The sequence below is a fragment of the Alligator mississippiensis genome, chromosome 11 (assembly GCF_030867095.1).
Source record: "Alligator mississippiensis isolate rAllMis1 chromosome 11, rAllMis1, whole genome shotgun sequence".
In the NCBI taxonomy this organism is placed as follows: domain Eukaryota; kingdom Metazoa; phylum Chordata; order Crocodylia; family Alligatoridae; genus Alligator; species Alligator mississippiensis.
The window spans coordinates 69,645,789-69,660,893 of NC_081834.1; positions in this window are offsets into that span (position 1 = coordinate 69,645,789).

The window sequence follows — 15,105 nt, forward strand, 5'->3', positions numbered from 1 at the left end:
CGGGTTCCAAGCACAGTACGAGATGCCGATGATTGCCAGCATGAGATGCTCTGCGCTGGTATATTCTGGCCGTCCTGCATGCCACACATGGGCTTTCTGACTAATCAGTCCTGCAACAAGTGCTGGCAGTGGAATAGGCTAGTGAATATTAACTGTTATCATGTCAATGTTGGTGACATGTCCTCTACTCCACGAAGCTTGTCTGACTAGGCAGCTTGCTTCTTCTTAATTCAGCAGGTTGGATCCAAGTTCCATGACTAAACATCCTAACCATACAGCTAGAGTCTCTTCAGGTTGAATTTTTGATGCTCTACATAAATCCTGTAACTCAGCTCTGGTGCGAGCATAATAGGTGGTAGCAAATCAGTTAGTTGTTGTTGTAGAATAAGCTGCTTCTTCAGGAGTTGATGTTGTTATAGCCTGAACTGCTGCCGCGGGAGTCACTGCTGCTGTTATTGCTTCAGGCAGGAGGGGCGGATGCACTCCTCTGCTTGACTCTCTCTTTCGTGGGCAGGAAGGCGTGGTCGGCAGAGGCATCGCTGCGTCGCTAGGTGGGGTTCCCGGCGACGCAGCCTCATCGATGGGCAGAGTCGCTGAACAACTCTCATGAGTTCTTCAGAAGCTCCACCCTTTTCTTCCGGTTCTTCCACGCGGTCTCCCTCTTGCTCGGCACCATCTTGGACTGGCGTTTCAGGCTCCTTTTTCTCAGCCGCTTCTTTGACCGCTCGGATCGCCATCTGCAGCTGGGCTTTCAAACTTAAGTTCTTTTGCATTAGATTCATTATAGTATGAAAAGTTGCACTACCTTCTCCCCCTTGTTGTACCACGGGGCCACCCTCTCATCTGCAGCTCGTTCTGTCTCCAGGTCTTCGTGGAGCTCAGATGGTAGCTCGCGACCCCTTAATTTAGCCGCCATGAGAGGAGGGAACCGGCAGATCGACTCCGGTTCTTTACTCTCCCAAGCATATTGTAGGCATTGGGCACGCTCCTGGATGAAAGTCAGGTTCATTTCGCCTGCCAGGTTGGGTCCGGCGAGGGACACAGTATCGAGGGGTCTGAACAGGACCCGCTCGTCTCTCATTATACACCTGAACGCCGTGGGGAGCAAAAACACTTCCCTCTCTCTCGGGGCTCCATCCTCGGAGACTCCCTCTTCTCCCTTCAGCGACAGGCGTCCGCTGACAAATCTTTCACCCGTTCCGCCTGCCTGGTGCCTCTAGTTCCTCAAAGCTTTTCACTTGGCGTTGGTTATCGCGCCAAGGGCAGTTCTTAACCAATTCTAGCTCTAGCGTGTTTTCTCCTGATCCCATCCTCGTCGCCATGTGCGGGCTGGGGGCGAGCCGGGCCTGTCTTTGTGCACGCGGGCTGTGGCCAGCAGCCCGGGCACACGGGGCCAGAGAAAACCGCGGGGCGGCAAGGTACGCGTGAGCTAGAATTAGTCATGGGGGCGTAGTGGTTGATTGAAAATATTATTTACTTACACCCACGATGGTCACAGTGTAGGCTGGACAGTTTTCCAGGTGCAGCTCTGCTTAAATCCTCGTCGGAGGACTCTGACAAACTCGGTTCTTTGGCCCCAGACTTGTTAAGGCTCCGCGGGTTTGGCAATTCTTTCCTCACAGAGTGGCTGAATCTCCGTGGGTTTTGTTCGGTTCCCAGGCCCCCGGAGCTGTTAAGACTCCGTGGGTTCGAAAATTGGGCATATAGGATAGGGATATGTCTAGGATTGCGCTCAGCGATGGGGAGAGGCCAGAGGCTGTTTAGACCTCTGTTACCTGCTTAAGAAAGGCGCGTTGGGTCTGCAAGGGTCCACATCGCTTAGAGATCTTCACACAGCGCGAAGTCTCCTCCTCCTGGCGAGTTCTGTATCTCTCCAGTTTTCCTCTCTCTCTGACTTGGGCGGAAACTACCCAAGCCTTTTGTATGGCTAGCAAGCCAATAGCTAGCTGCCACGTATGCCTTTATTCAGAACTGGCCAATAATGTGGCACGAATCTAAATACAAATGGTGGGAACTCCTTTGCACCATGCATCTCTGAGATGCAAAAGAAATGCACCATGCAAAGAAGCTGCAAATTGGCAGGAAATTCCCCGTTGCACTGGAGTTCTCTGCTGCAGCAGAGAACTCGATCGTGCAAGGAAACTGTAATTTTAAAGGGAACATAATTTAGCATTGCCGAAGCACACACAAACAACAAATCACAACTTTGGGTTGTGACACACAGAAGAACTGGTTGATGATGTTGGAGTAGCAGAAGGGCAGCCTAAAGGTGTTCCCTGTGTGCGGGGCAGAGTACAGAACAGTAGTGCTCTAGGCCATAGCTGCCATTTGCAGACAAGCTTTCCTGTTCATCACTGTTGTATAGTGCAGTGGTTTGCAGATGGCGATGTTTTGGTTGTAAGCCATGATGGTGAGGATGGCGAGGTCTGCTGCAATGAAAAAGACAACAAGAAAAACTTGGATGACACATCCAGAATAAGAAATCAGCCTGGTGTTCAGTATGGAATTTGGGAACAGTGACAGAGATGAATCCAATGTTGAGGATGGACAGATTGAGGAGGAAGAAGTACATTGGGGTGTGGAGGTGGCTGTCAAAGGCTATGAGCATGATAACAAAGAGAGGATTCCCCCCCCCCCGCCTCCTGTTGCTAACCGTGTGAGGGCTCTCATCTCCCGACAACCCTGCCTTCCTCAGCAGCACGGGGTGTTGGCTGCAGCCCAGGCTAAAGGGTTTTTTCCCTGTCCCCTCAAGGACATGCCAATCACCACATTTGGAAGCCAGAAGTAAGTTTACTGCTGAGTCAGATGGATAGAGACTTGTGGGGGAAGGAGAGGGAGGACATACAGCCAGCTCTCCTGGACCCCTTCCCCTCAAACTGGCCTCCCAGGGCATCCAGTCATGAGTTCCCTGATGGAGTCAAAGTCTGTTTTCCCTATTCCACTTCTCTCCATCCTTCCTTTCCTCAGGATCCTGCCTGCAATCATCTCGTACACACTGCTGCCCCAGTTGCCATCCTCTACTAAATTCCCCACCAATTCTTCCCCATGTCTGAGCGGCATATCAGGAAGAACACAGCCCCTGGTTGGTCTCTCCAACACTTGCTCCAGGAAGTTCTCAGCAACATTTTCCAAAAATTTCCTGAATTGCCTGTGTGCTACTATATTGCTCTCCGAGCAGATGTCAGGGTGAAAGAAGTTCCCCATGAGAACCATGGCTTGTGATCAGGAAACTTCTCTTAGGTGTTTGAAGAAAACATCATGCACCTCATGCTTATGGTCTGGTGGTGTATAGCAGACGCCTGCCATGACATCACCCTTCTTCTTCCCTGACAACCCTAACACAGAGACTTTCAACAGGCCTGGTCTCCAGTTTCATACTGGCGTTCTGAGCAATCATAGGGCTCTTTACCGTATAGCACAACTCCTCCTTCTTTTCTCCCCTGCCTGCCCTTCCTGAACAGTTTGTAAACATCCAGGACAGTGGTCCAGTCATGCAAGTTCCCACCAAGTCTCTGTTATTCCAATCACATCATGGCGATTGTGTGAAGACTTCCAGTTGATCCTGCTTCTTTCCCAGCCTCCATGCATTCATGTACAGACACCTGAAATATCTATCCAATTATCCTAGTTTCTTAACAAGAATTAGAAGGCTTCCCCCATTGTCCCCTCATGCTTGTGCTTCCTTTAGTTCACCCACTTCCACATTTGCATCATAGATTTGGCCCCATCCCATGGCATACCTAGTTTAAAGCTTTCCTCATTAGCTTAGGAAGCCGATCTGCAATGATGCCCTTCCCTTTTTTTCAGGTAGATCTTATCTCTTCCTTGCAGTCATTTTCTTGGAGAAGCATCCCATGATCAAAGAAGCCAAAGCCCTGCTGGATACAGTATCTGCATAGCATGCATTAATCTGAAGTATGCATCTGCTCCTACCTGGGCCCTTCCCTTTGACTGGGAAGATCAAGGAGAACACCACATGAGACCCTTAACCCTTCACCATTGCACCCAGAGCCCTGTAGTTCCATTTGATCTGCTCAGGATTACCCCTGGCATTATCATTCTTGTCCACACAGATGAGCTGCATATGGTAGTAGTCAGAGGTATGGATGAGTCCCAGTAATCCCTTTGTGTGACTACAGAGCCACTGGCCTTTATCTTTGAAAACTCATGGTGACTGGGGCATGTCCCAGATATTTGGAAAGGGCAAAAATACTGCCCATCTGGCCTTGATCTCTAAAAACTTGTGGTATTGGGGGAGGTCTGAGATGTTTAGGAAAAGGAAAAGATATTGCCCATCTTTAAGAAAGGAAGAAGGGGAAAAGGATGATCTGGGAAATTACAGACTAGTCAGCCTCACCTCAGTTTATAAAAAAGTCTTGGTGCAGGTCCTCAAGGAATCAATTTCTAAGCACTTGGAGGAGACAAATGTGATTACAAACAGTCAGCATGGGTTGACCAAGGACAAGTCATGCGTGACCAAAATGATGAGTGCCTCTCTGCATGCAGGGAGAGCACTGGACATGGTATATCATTTCCTTCACAAGGCCTTTTGTAGCAGAAAGCCCCCTTTTCCTCTAATGTAGCAGAAAGCCCCCTTTTCCTCTTGCCTGCATTTGCTCTCCCCTCTTTGGATATGTTTCTCTTTTTCTACCTTTTCTTCCTTCCTCTCTCTTTCACTTTAAGATAAGGAATTGTATTTTAAAATTTGTATGTGTGCATTTTGTATCTCCCCTTGTAGTTTGGTATTTTTATCTATTTGTGTGCCATGGCATTTGTAGCTTATATTTTATACTCCTCACCTTTCAACATTCAACTAAATGTGTTTTAGTAAGTTATACATTGTAACATTGTTAACAAAGGCAGGAATCAAACTGCTCTTCCCTATATCAATCAGGCTGGCCTCTGAAAGAATGAGTGAATCAGTGATTGAATGTGTAACATGGAAGCAGGCAGCAATTAACACCTGGAAGCTGAACTCAATAGAAGACAGTGTAACAACCGGGAAATCTCTATACCTCACTGATCAAGGGCTAGAAGCCCTGGCCTGACTTAATCAACACCAGAGACCAACTTTTGGGCTGAATATCTCCAGATCGACCACTCCCAGAGCCCTATTCTAAATTCATCAATGGACTCCCAAACCTGCACGTACATGCGGATGACCCCTGGGGCTGACAGATGCTGTCCAGTAGCCACCAAGGGGGGGGGGGGAAGTCCCACGAGGGTCAATGACCCCTGGATTGGGCAAACCAGAAAACTGGGGAGTCACCAAAGTCTGCCAGGGACAGATAAAAGGCAGTGAAAAGTGACCCTCAGTGGCGCCCTCTTGATCTCCAACTCGACCAGACCTGTCCAGCCAGAAGGACCATCCGGCGACCCCCTTCTGGAAGATAACACCACACTGAAAGAAGCCTCAATGACAGACTCCAGCACTTGTAGGATAGGTATACCTGACTCTGTAGCCTGCTACTGTGTGTGTGTGTGTGTATGTGTGTGCATGTGTGCATGTGTGTGTGTGGACCAGCCCCAAGGTTTATGATTACAGTGTTTCAATCCACCTAATAAACTAGAATTTTAAGGATCCTGAGTTGGACATTTGTAGCCAACACTTTGATACAGTCTATGACAGTACTGTGTACTACAATATTCTCACAAGCAGGTCAAAGAAGTACAGGTAGGATGAATGGACTATGAGATACAAAAAAAAAAAAATGGCTTGATAATTCAGGTGAAGAGATGGTAATCAATAGCTCAATGTCTATCTGGCAGCCAGTATCAAGTGGAGAGCTCCAGAGTTTGGATCTGGAACAAGCTTTGTTCAATAATGTTGTTGACTGCTGGAAAGATGCCATAGAGCGCACCCTCAGCAAGTCTGCAGATGACACCAAGCTGTGGGGAGTAATAAATATGCTTGAGGACAGGGCTATGATTCAGACAGACCTCAATAAATTGGAGAATTGGACCAAATAAATCTCATGAGGTTCAGTAATGACAAGGACAAAATCCTGCATGTATGATGGAACAATCCTATGCACTGGTACAGACTGGAGACTGACCAGCTAAGTAGCTGGACCTAGGTGTTAAAGTGGACCAGAAGCTGAATATGAGCCAACACTGTGCCCTTGTTGTAAAGAAAGCTAATGGCAAGTGTACTGCATTAGGTGGAGAATAACCAGCAGATTGAAAGCAGTGATTCTTCTCCCATGTTTGGCACTGGTGAGAGCACATCTGGAGTACTGTGTCCAGTTTTGGGCCTCCCACTACTGAAAGGATGTAGACAGACTGGAGTCTACTGGAGATCAGGAAAAATGGGAAAGGAGCTAGGATACATGAGTTATGAAGAGAGGTTGAAGGAACTGGGCTTATTAAATGTGGAGAGGAGAAGACCAATTTGGTGTTCAATAGCAGCCTTCACCTCCCTCAAGGGTGGTTACAAAGAGGATGGAGCCAAATTATTCTCACAGGTTTAGGGTAGATATTAGGGAAAGAATTAATATCAGGAGGGTAGTAAAACACTGGAAGAGGTTACCCAGTGAGGTGGTGGTATGGCCATTCTTGGTGGATTTTAAGATCCCACTAAAGAAAGCCTTGAGTGAGATGATCAAGTTGAGAGCAGCCCTGCTTTGAGGAGTGTGTTGGACAAGATGACCTCTTGAGGTCCATCCCAACCCTTATTTTCTATGATCCTAAGGTAAGTCATTGGTTAGGAGCACTGTTAGCTACAGGGAAAACATCCCTCAGAGTTTTACAACACCACTCCTCTCATATAATGATAGAAGCATAGACAATTAGGGATGGGAGGGACCTCAGGAGGTTATCTATTCCATCCTCCAACTGAAAGCAAAACCATCTCCAGTTGGATCATGCTAACCATGGCTTGGTCTAGCCCAGTCTTAAGAACCTCCAAGGAAGGAGATTTTGCCACCTCTCTGCCTTTCAGCTCGACACAGACTTCTCTGTGCTTCTGTTTCTTGTGTGAAAAACATGTTGCCTGAACTAGCTTCAAATTGCCCAACAATATGAATCACTATCAGTCAAAATAAAATAATTCATTACTTTCAAAATTTCCCTTTTGGGTGTCAATTCTGGACAGTTACCTAATCCTTCAGAAGTAAATAACTTGAGCTGATATTTTTCTTCTTTATTTTTTTTCTTTTGGAAGAGGTTATTCTCTGGGGAATTCTGGGAAATATTGATTATTCTTTCTGATTTGCAATAAAAACACATTTTATCCCTTGCAGGATCTCCCATGGAATAGAAGTCCCAATTTTGATACAGTTGTACGGTAACAGATTGTGGTCTCTACTGAGTTTCCTTTTACATCCATTCTAAACAAGGTCATACTATTTCCATTACTGGAGTTCTTGGCATTGTCTGCTTGTTGGGAAGGTAAAAGAAGATGCTACTGGTCCTGAAAGGATTTAGGGACTAGCAGCGTGAACGCCATTTGGGTTTGACATACTTAAATCAGCTGCCTAAATCCCCAGGTTTACCTATTTAAAGCTTCCGTATAGTGGACTACAAGGACAGCCAAAATCCAGCATCACTACAGTCATGACGTGCACAGGAGCTCTAACGTGTACACACTTACAGGAAATAATTTCCATCTCTTCAGGGTTGTGTGGAGGAAAAAACTCAGCGCTCTTTTAAAACCTGTACAAGGAAAGTATGACTGAGAGTCCCAGCACCTGAGTAATGACTGATACCTACTATCTAAAAATCATTACCACTCCCATTTAAACCTTCTCATACCCTCCTTCCAGATCCAAAATAATCAAACCTCAAGAAAACTTGAGTGGCCAAGAAGCTGTATTACTCCTAGTACTTCAGAGGTTATTCAAAAAAGGAAGATATGATAGCAGGGCAGCTCCAAGCCCAGGGAAGTCGTGATGCACAGGGCAGAAATACTCCATTTTTCATGCGTGTACATATATGTTTAACTTTTCTGACCAACTGTAGACATTGTATTAAATGGAGAATAAAGCTCCTAAAGAATTTTTAACAATAATTCCTAATTCTGTTCCAGATGTTCCTCTGGCTTAACACCCAAACAATATTGATTTAAATATATTACTTACTGTGCTTATCTTAATGGTTTTGTCTTCAGTTTCCTATGTTAGGTCCTTGAATGCTAGGACAGCTTGGTTACTAATAATGCTACTATATCCAGTCTCTTGTTCCCCCATCACTGCACTATCTAGATGCCAGATGTACAGGCTTCACCGAGTTGTCCACTCCTCACTCTGTGACACAACTGAGAGGAGGAAATCAAACTCATTTCTCCTTGAGGAAGAGCTCTGTGTGTAGCTGACTTGCAGCTTTACTGGAATAAAAGGACTGAAGCTGCAGAGCAGTGATTTGTCCATGCATCTTTTATAAGGACTTGTGGGACTCGGTCCCTAGAGCCTTGCACAGCTCAGAAGCAGAGGCCATGGGTAAACACCCCTGGATTCACAGGTTGTGAAGCCAGAAGGTACTATCATGATTCATTTGATCTACTGCTGACCACACGTCAGAGGATCTCACTCTGACTTCTAACTCAGGCTGTGTCTATCAGTGGGCCAATGTTTTTGGACATTGATAGTTGCAGCAAGGGGCTGGGGAGGATTCCCCCCCCCCCCCACTCCTGTTGCTACACATGTCAGGATACGCCTTTCCCCCGACACTCCTTTCCTCAGAAGCCCTGGGTGCTGACTGCAGCCAAGGATAAAGGGTTTTCCCTATCCACTCAGGGTCATCATGACAATCACCAAATTTGGTAGAAGGAAGGAATCTAACCACATAGTCAGATTGATAGAGATTTGGAGCAGCATGATGGGGTGGGGGTTCTTCCTCTGGAATAGGGGGCATGGCTGCCTTATTCGCATCTCATAAATGTGTTTTAAAACCCTTGCAGCAACAAGATGCTGACAGTTTTCATCTACCAGTTTTACCTGTGGCAGATTATGGTGGTTTTAGTGTCTTTGGGCAATATGTAGTGTAGTGGTGTGACAGGGTGGTTGCATATTTTTAGAAACAGGTTAGAAAAAGGTTTTGTATGGGGTAGTTTGGATAGGGATAATTGTGCCTTGTACAGGGGGCTAGATCTCTAGACACTGCTTCCAGCCCTAATTTTCTATTAGTCTACAATTTATCACATTTGTCTTGTTCACGGGGCCATCCCCTGGTCCATTACCGGGTTTTGACTCTAACCAAGACTTCCCCAGGAAGTGAGACAGGAATAAAGAGCAAACAGAAATGTAAAGATATACACTAAGTACTGCAATGGAGGAGAGCACATCAAGCCCAGGTGGATGCATGTGGAAAGAGAGGGAACAATGTGGTAGATGGACAGATAAGGGTGACACGTAATGACCATAGCTCGGGGGAAAGGTGGGATGATGTCCACAGACATGTTACTATGGCAGAACTGAAGGCATGGGGGCAAGGGCTGAGGGGAAGCAGGACAGAGGGGAGTAGAGAAGGGGAGAAGAGAGAGAATCTAAAATACCAGTGAAGTAGGTTTAGATTGGATATTCAAGGAACTTCTTCACTGATAGACCAATGAGGCAGCGGACTAGACTGCTTAGGGATGTTGTGCAATCTCCATCATTGGAGGTGTTCAAGGAGATGAATAAACGTTGGTCAGGGATGATCTAGGAATAGCTACCTCCATGTTCTTCTCTGTTTATTTCCCATTTCTCTGGTCTTCGCTGTTTGCTGCATAGGATCAGGAAAGATTTTAATTTCTCTTCCTTTTGGTACAGGTGGGGTTTTTTTTTGTTTGTTTGTTTTTTCTGCCAGATTTAGAAGCCTTGGGTGTTGGCTGCAGCCAAGGCTCTGAATTTTGACTGAGTGTGCTGAAGCTCCTGCTCGGACTAATATCCCAAGGTCTCTAGCTGTAGGGTCATGATCAGACAGATCCCTATATTTGGAATCAGGAAGGAATTTCAACATATGGTCAAATAGAAAGGACCATGGTGGGGTTTGCCATCCTCCGCAGGATGGGTGTTGCCTGTGCACTTTGAGTAAAAGGCTAGACAGAGATTTGCTGTGGAAAACAGTGAACCTAGTCAAGCAGGGGGCTGGAGTAGATGACATCCAGAGGTCCATTCCAGATCTATTTTTCTGAGGTCCTATGAGAACTCAGGAGGGCTGTCTTCTCCTCCAGCCTCTAACCCCTGTGGGTTGAGTGCTTTCTAGAATTACAAGTTTGGGATTGACGCCGCCATGTTCAAATACCTAACGAACACTGTTTCTCTGCACAGCTCTGCACATCAGCCAACTCCCTCAGCACCCTTGGTCAGTGCTGTAGCAAAGAATTTTGGCACCCAGGGGCAAGCCCGCAGAGGCAGCACGCCCTCACCCCATGCACAGATCCAGGGGGCACATGCCCCCCGTACTTGCCTGGGAGTGCACATAGTGGTGGAAGCTGTCCCCCCACTTCTTGTGTTGCCCCAAATGAGCCATTTGCAGGTCCACCCCATGCCTTGCCCCAGCTGGGCAGTATTTGTTATCTCCCCTTCGCTTCAGCACCCAGGGCAGTCACCCTACTCACCCCCTTCTTACTACAGTACTGCCCTCGGGTACATTGTTTCAGGCACCATGGACTTGTACATGGACAGCTTTTCTAAAAAGTTTCTAAGCTGTACTTTTGCCACTGTTGGCTGCTCTTTTCTCCCCTAACTGTCCTGCTAGGTGCCATAGTCTGGGAGCTGATCTTGCCTGTGAGCACTGAGGTTAAAAAAGGCATTGAGTATTTCAGCCATTTCCATGCCATTGGTCACTATGTTGCCTCCCCCATTCAGGAGGGGGCCCACACTTTCCCTGATCTTCTTCTTGTTGCTGACGTACTAGTAGAAACCCTTCTTGCTATCCTTCATCTCCCTCGATAGCTGCAACTCTAATGGCATTTTGCCCTTTCTGATTTCATCCCTGCAGGCCTGAGCAATGCTCCTCCCTAGTCATTTGTCCACATGTCCACACCTTATAAACTTCTTTGTGTGTCTTAGCTCACCAAATAGTTCTCTGCTAATCCAAGCTGGTTTTCTACCATACTTGCTAGTCTCCTTGTGCACCTGGATGGTTTGCCCGTGCACCCTCAATAAGGTTTCTTTAAAATACAGCCAGCTCTCCTGGACTCCTTTCCCCCCTCAGATTGACCACAAGCTAAGAAATACACATTCTGGCCTTCTCTCTTTTATACCACTTCAACCATCACCTTGTATTCAAGGAACATAAGGGTAAGCCCATTTGTTAGGTGATGAAATTTGGGGCTGTACTTTTCAAATAGCACACAGGGTATGTCTGTACCACTTTCAGGGTACTCCCGAGAATGCGACTCTTAAACACACATAAGACACTTGCTTCTTCTCTATATATCCTGGAAATAAAGCAATGAAACTTTCTTGGAGCCTGTTGTCCATGAAGGCCTTTGAGTCCTTGAAATGGCACATCTCCTGTGTTGTCACTGTGGTCATCTGGGAGGACTACAAGCTTTTGACTAAGGTGGCATCAAAATCCATGTCACTTTTGGGGATTATGTGCAATCTGTCTACTGTGTGTCTGGGCATACATTATGCCATACCTGTGAGGCTGTGGGTCTGGTACACATCATCATGCATGTAATGGAAACACAGTTAGCATGGCATGTTTTCATGAATCACTGCCTCAGTACCTGACACTTGCAGAGACAATGAGCCCAACCATAGTTCTGTCCATGGGCTGCCATTTCTGCAGTGACCCATTCAAAGGCTGCTAGGTTTTGGTGGCTTGAATGGAGGAGTACATACTGGTTCTCAGTCCCTTCCCAAATAGTGAGGCTACCCACTACCTCCTCCTGGGCTCAGTTGGTGTTGCCCTTGCAAATGGGGCTGGACAATAATGGTGAGGCCATTGTTGAAGGATCAGGGGATGAGTGGATGAATAGAGGGGTGTCCAAAGTGGCTCTTGACTCAGTGGATGAACAATTGGATAGGTGGGCAGGTCCCCCAATGAGTAGATCTTCCTGGTGGGTGAATGGGTCCATGGTTGTTCAGATGGACCTGGCTCTGATGCTAACCTTAAGTGGCTGGTGAACATGAAATTGCTGGCAAATTCACCATTCAGGACAATTAATAGGTGGGTAAAACTGCCTGGGACCTGTTACTTTTGGGCAGCCGGGCTCTAACTCCAGGCCCACAACAGCTGCCCCAAGTTGATGATGGCCTGGGATCGGGGCAGAATTGGTGCCTGGAGGACCAACTGGGGCACTTGCCCTAGGATGATGCCCTGAGATACAGCTTCTTCTGGGTTATTGCAAAGTGTTACTGCCTCTTGTCCTGGATCTGTTTTTGGGCTTTGCCTTGGGACATGGGAAATGGATGGCCGTATGCATGCACTTTGTCCAAGGAAAATACAGTTTCTCTTAGGACAAATACAGTCTCTGTTTGTCGACTTAGACGGTGAGATACAATAAACAAGTTCTGACTTCAGAGCTTTCAGAGTTCAAAGCAAAATGGAATTAAAGTGTATTTGCTTAGCTACAAATTGGTTGGATGTCCTCACACTCACACAGTATTCACAGTCCCCCCAGAGATTCTTCCCCAGGGGCTGAAGGACATATAGGAAAGAAGCATATGTCAGAGTCATGAAAGGGCCTGTCCTTATTCCAAAGGTAAGTGGCAGGTACTTCAGCTTACAAGATATTGGTCTGTTCAGAGAACGTATCTGAGAGAGCTTCCCGTGGGTCCTCCACATTCGTCTTTGTGACCCTGTGTTAAGATACTCGGCTTTTAACTGCTGTGCTATTAAACCTGATTTGGAAAGAGAAATCTCAGTTAACATCCACTGATTCCATCTTTCTACTTGTCTATAAAACTATCTGTGTAACAAATTTCATTTCTCACTGTCATCTTCCTTTCTGTTGCCTCTGTTCACCTACCCCCTCTTATAACTTTCTGTCATTCGCTTTTTGTTTTCTTTAGCCCTGTACAGCCCTCCCTGCCTTTCTTGTCATCTATCCCTGGTCATACCTCTCTTGTTTCTATATTTTTATCTTGATTTTTATCTTGGGGTGTGTGTCAGTATTCCTCTCTTTGATTCTTTGTATTTCTAGATGTGCATTTCTTTCTTTCATTCCGTCTTTTCATCTATTTGTCTTCATTTCTTTCCTCCTTTTTTCTTCTTACTGGATACATCACTTCTCTCTTGGCTTTCTTTGATAATAACTAACATAAAATCTGTATAAAAAATCAAAAGTCAGTTTCTACGGATAGTCTCATTACCTATATCATTTTCTTTTCCTTCAAATTCTGCCAAGGGCTGGATTCTTTTAATAACTGGTAGTGATGAGTTGCAAAGGGTAATTGCATCATCATCATCATTATTATTATAGTCAACATCATAAACATCATCATAACATAGTTTATAATATTTTTAGTTCAAACATTTTATGGGAAAGAGCAGCTATCACTAATTTACCACTATTTAATATTGTGGGTTACTTTATTTTGTCTCATTCTGTTCAATCTCTGTTGCTCACTGTGTCATTTTTTTTTATCCTATTCCCACAATTTCTTATTTACAAATATTACAGTACTACTTAGACACTCCTGTTACAATAATTTCTAGAAAGCATCATTCTGGTGCATGCCAAATTAGTTATCTTTGTTTTGATCCTCAAGTGATGTAAATGGAGTTGCACTTTTATACATGAAAGGAATATTTGTCCCACTTGTTTTAACATAGCTACATTGATTTGTACCAACTGAATGTGCAACGTATTAATCTCAAGAGAGCTGAACTAAACTTCTATAATAATTTCTCGTTGGGCTAAGTGTCCATTTCTATTCAGTCTAGGCTTGTCAAAAGAACTTAAGAGAATCAGGTATCAAATTCTCATAAAATGTCAAAAGCATTCAGGTGCTTAACTCTCTTAGGACCCTGAAAGCCTCAAACTTAACTTTAGCCTCTCTCTTTCTCTCCACACACATGCATACATTCACCCCTTTCTTTTGACACCCTCTGCCTGCATGTGTGTATCCATGTGTATTTTTATATCCCTTCAGTCTCTCTCTATTTAATTTCAGTTATAATTTCTATGTTTATCTATACTAAACACATCTATCAGTCCCCCTTTCACAAGTGTTTTAGTTCCATCTTGCCATCCTTAAGCAACTGTGCCTGTTCCAATTTAAAGTGTAAATTATTCTGTACAACCATATAAGCTTTCTGTTTCCGCAATGGTGAAAGTGGGTCACACCCATTCTACACAGGCTTTCCCTTTTCTGAAAAGCACTTTAACAAGTTTTCGCTCTTCTTCACACTGACTCTAAACCTAATTTATGAGAAGTTTTCCCGTCTATGAACCTGAATGAATGAAACAGAAATGGATCATATGACTATTTTTCCAAGGAAGTCCAAGGGAATTTAGCAATCATCTTCCAACGAATTTCATGTGGGTAGCAAATTCAATTAGCCTTTTTTTGAAAGTCTCATCCAAGTTGTTTCTTAGTGATATAAAATCATTTTAATGACCTTTGCTTCTACATATTTGAATGCTGTTTGCATCAATATATTACTCCAGTTGCATATTCAAAAGGAGATGTTTGATGCCAAAGACTCAACTATGAGTTGGGTGCTTCAATCTCTTTGTTTCTTTTGAAATCCTTGGCTGGAAGGGACCTCAGAAGATCATCTAATCCAGCTCCCTGTTCAAGGAAGGATCAACCCTAACTAAACCATCCCTGCTAAATGTCTGTCTAACCTGCTCCAAAGATGGAGATACCAGTTTCTCTAGATATGCTGCTGTAAATGAGCACAGGCTGGTCCTAATAATTACCCAGGGAATTTATGTAATTGGTTATTGACAGCATGTGAAACAAATATCTGTTCAGAATACTTTAGACTTACATGACCCTACCTTGGCACGGGTGGACTGAATTCCTTCTCCAGATCCATTTCTTCACAGTCTCCTGTTCTCTTGTTTTTAGCAGTTGTGTGCCAAGAAATACAAAGTTGAATAGGGGTTTTCAGCATGTCCCATTTTGGGTGCCAATGGGCCTTGGGACATATTCAGTTCGTGCAATTCCAAATTTTGGGGATTTTGTGCTGCAGTAAAGTTGGGACATAACAGAAGCAGGTACT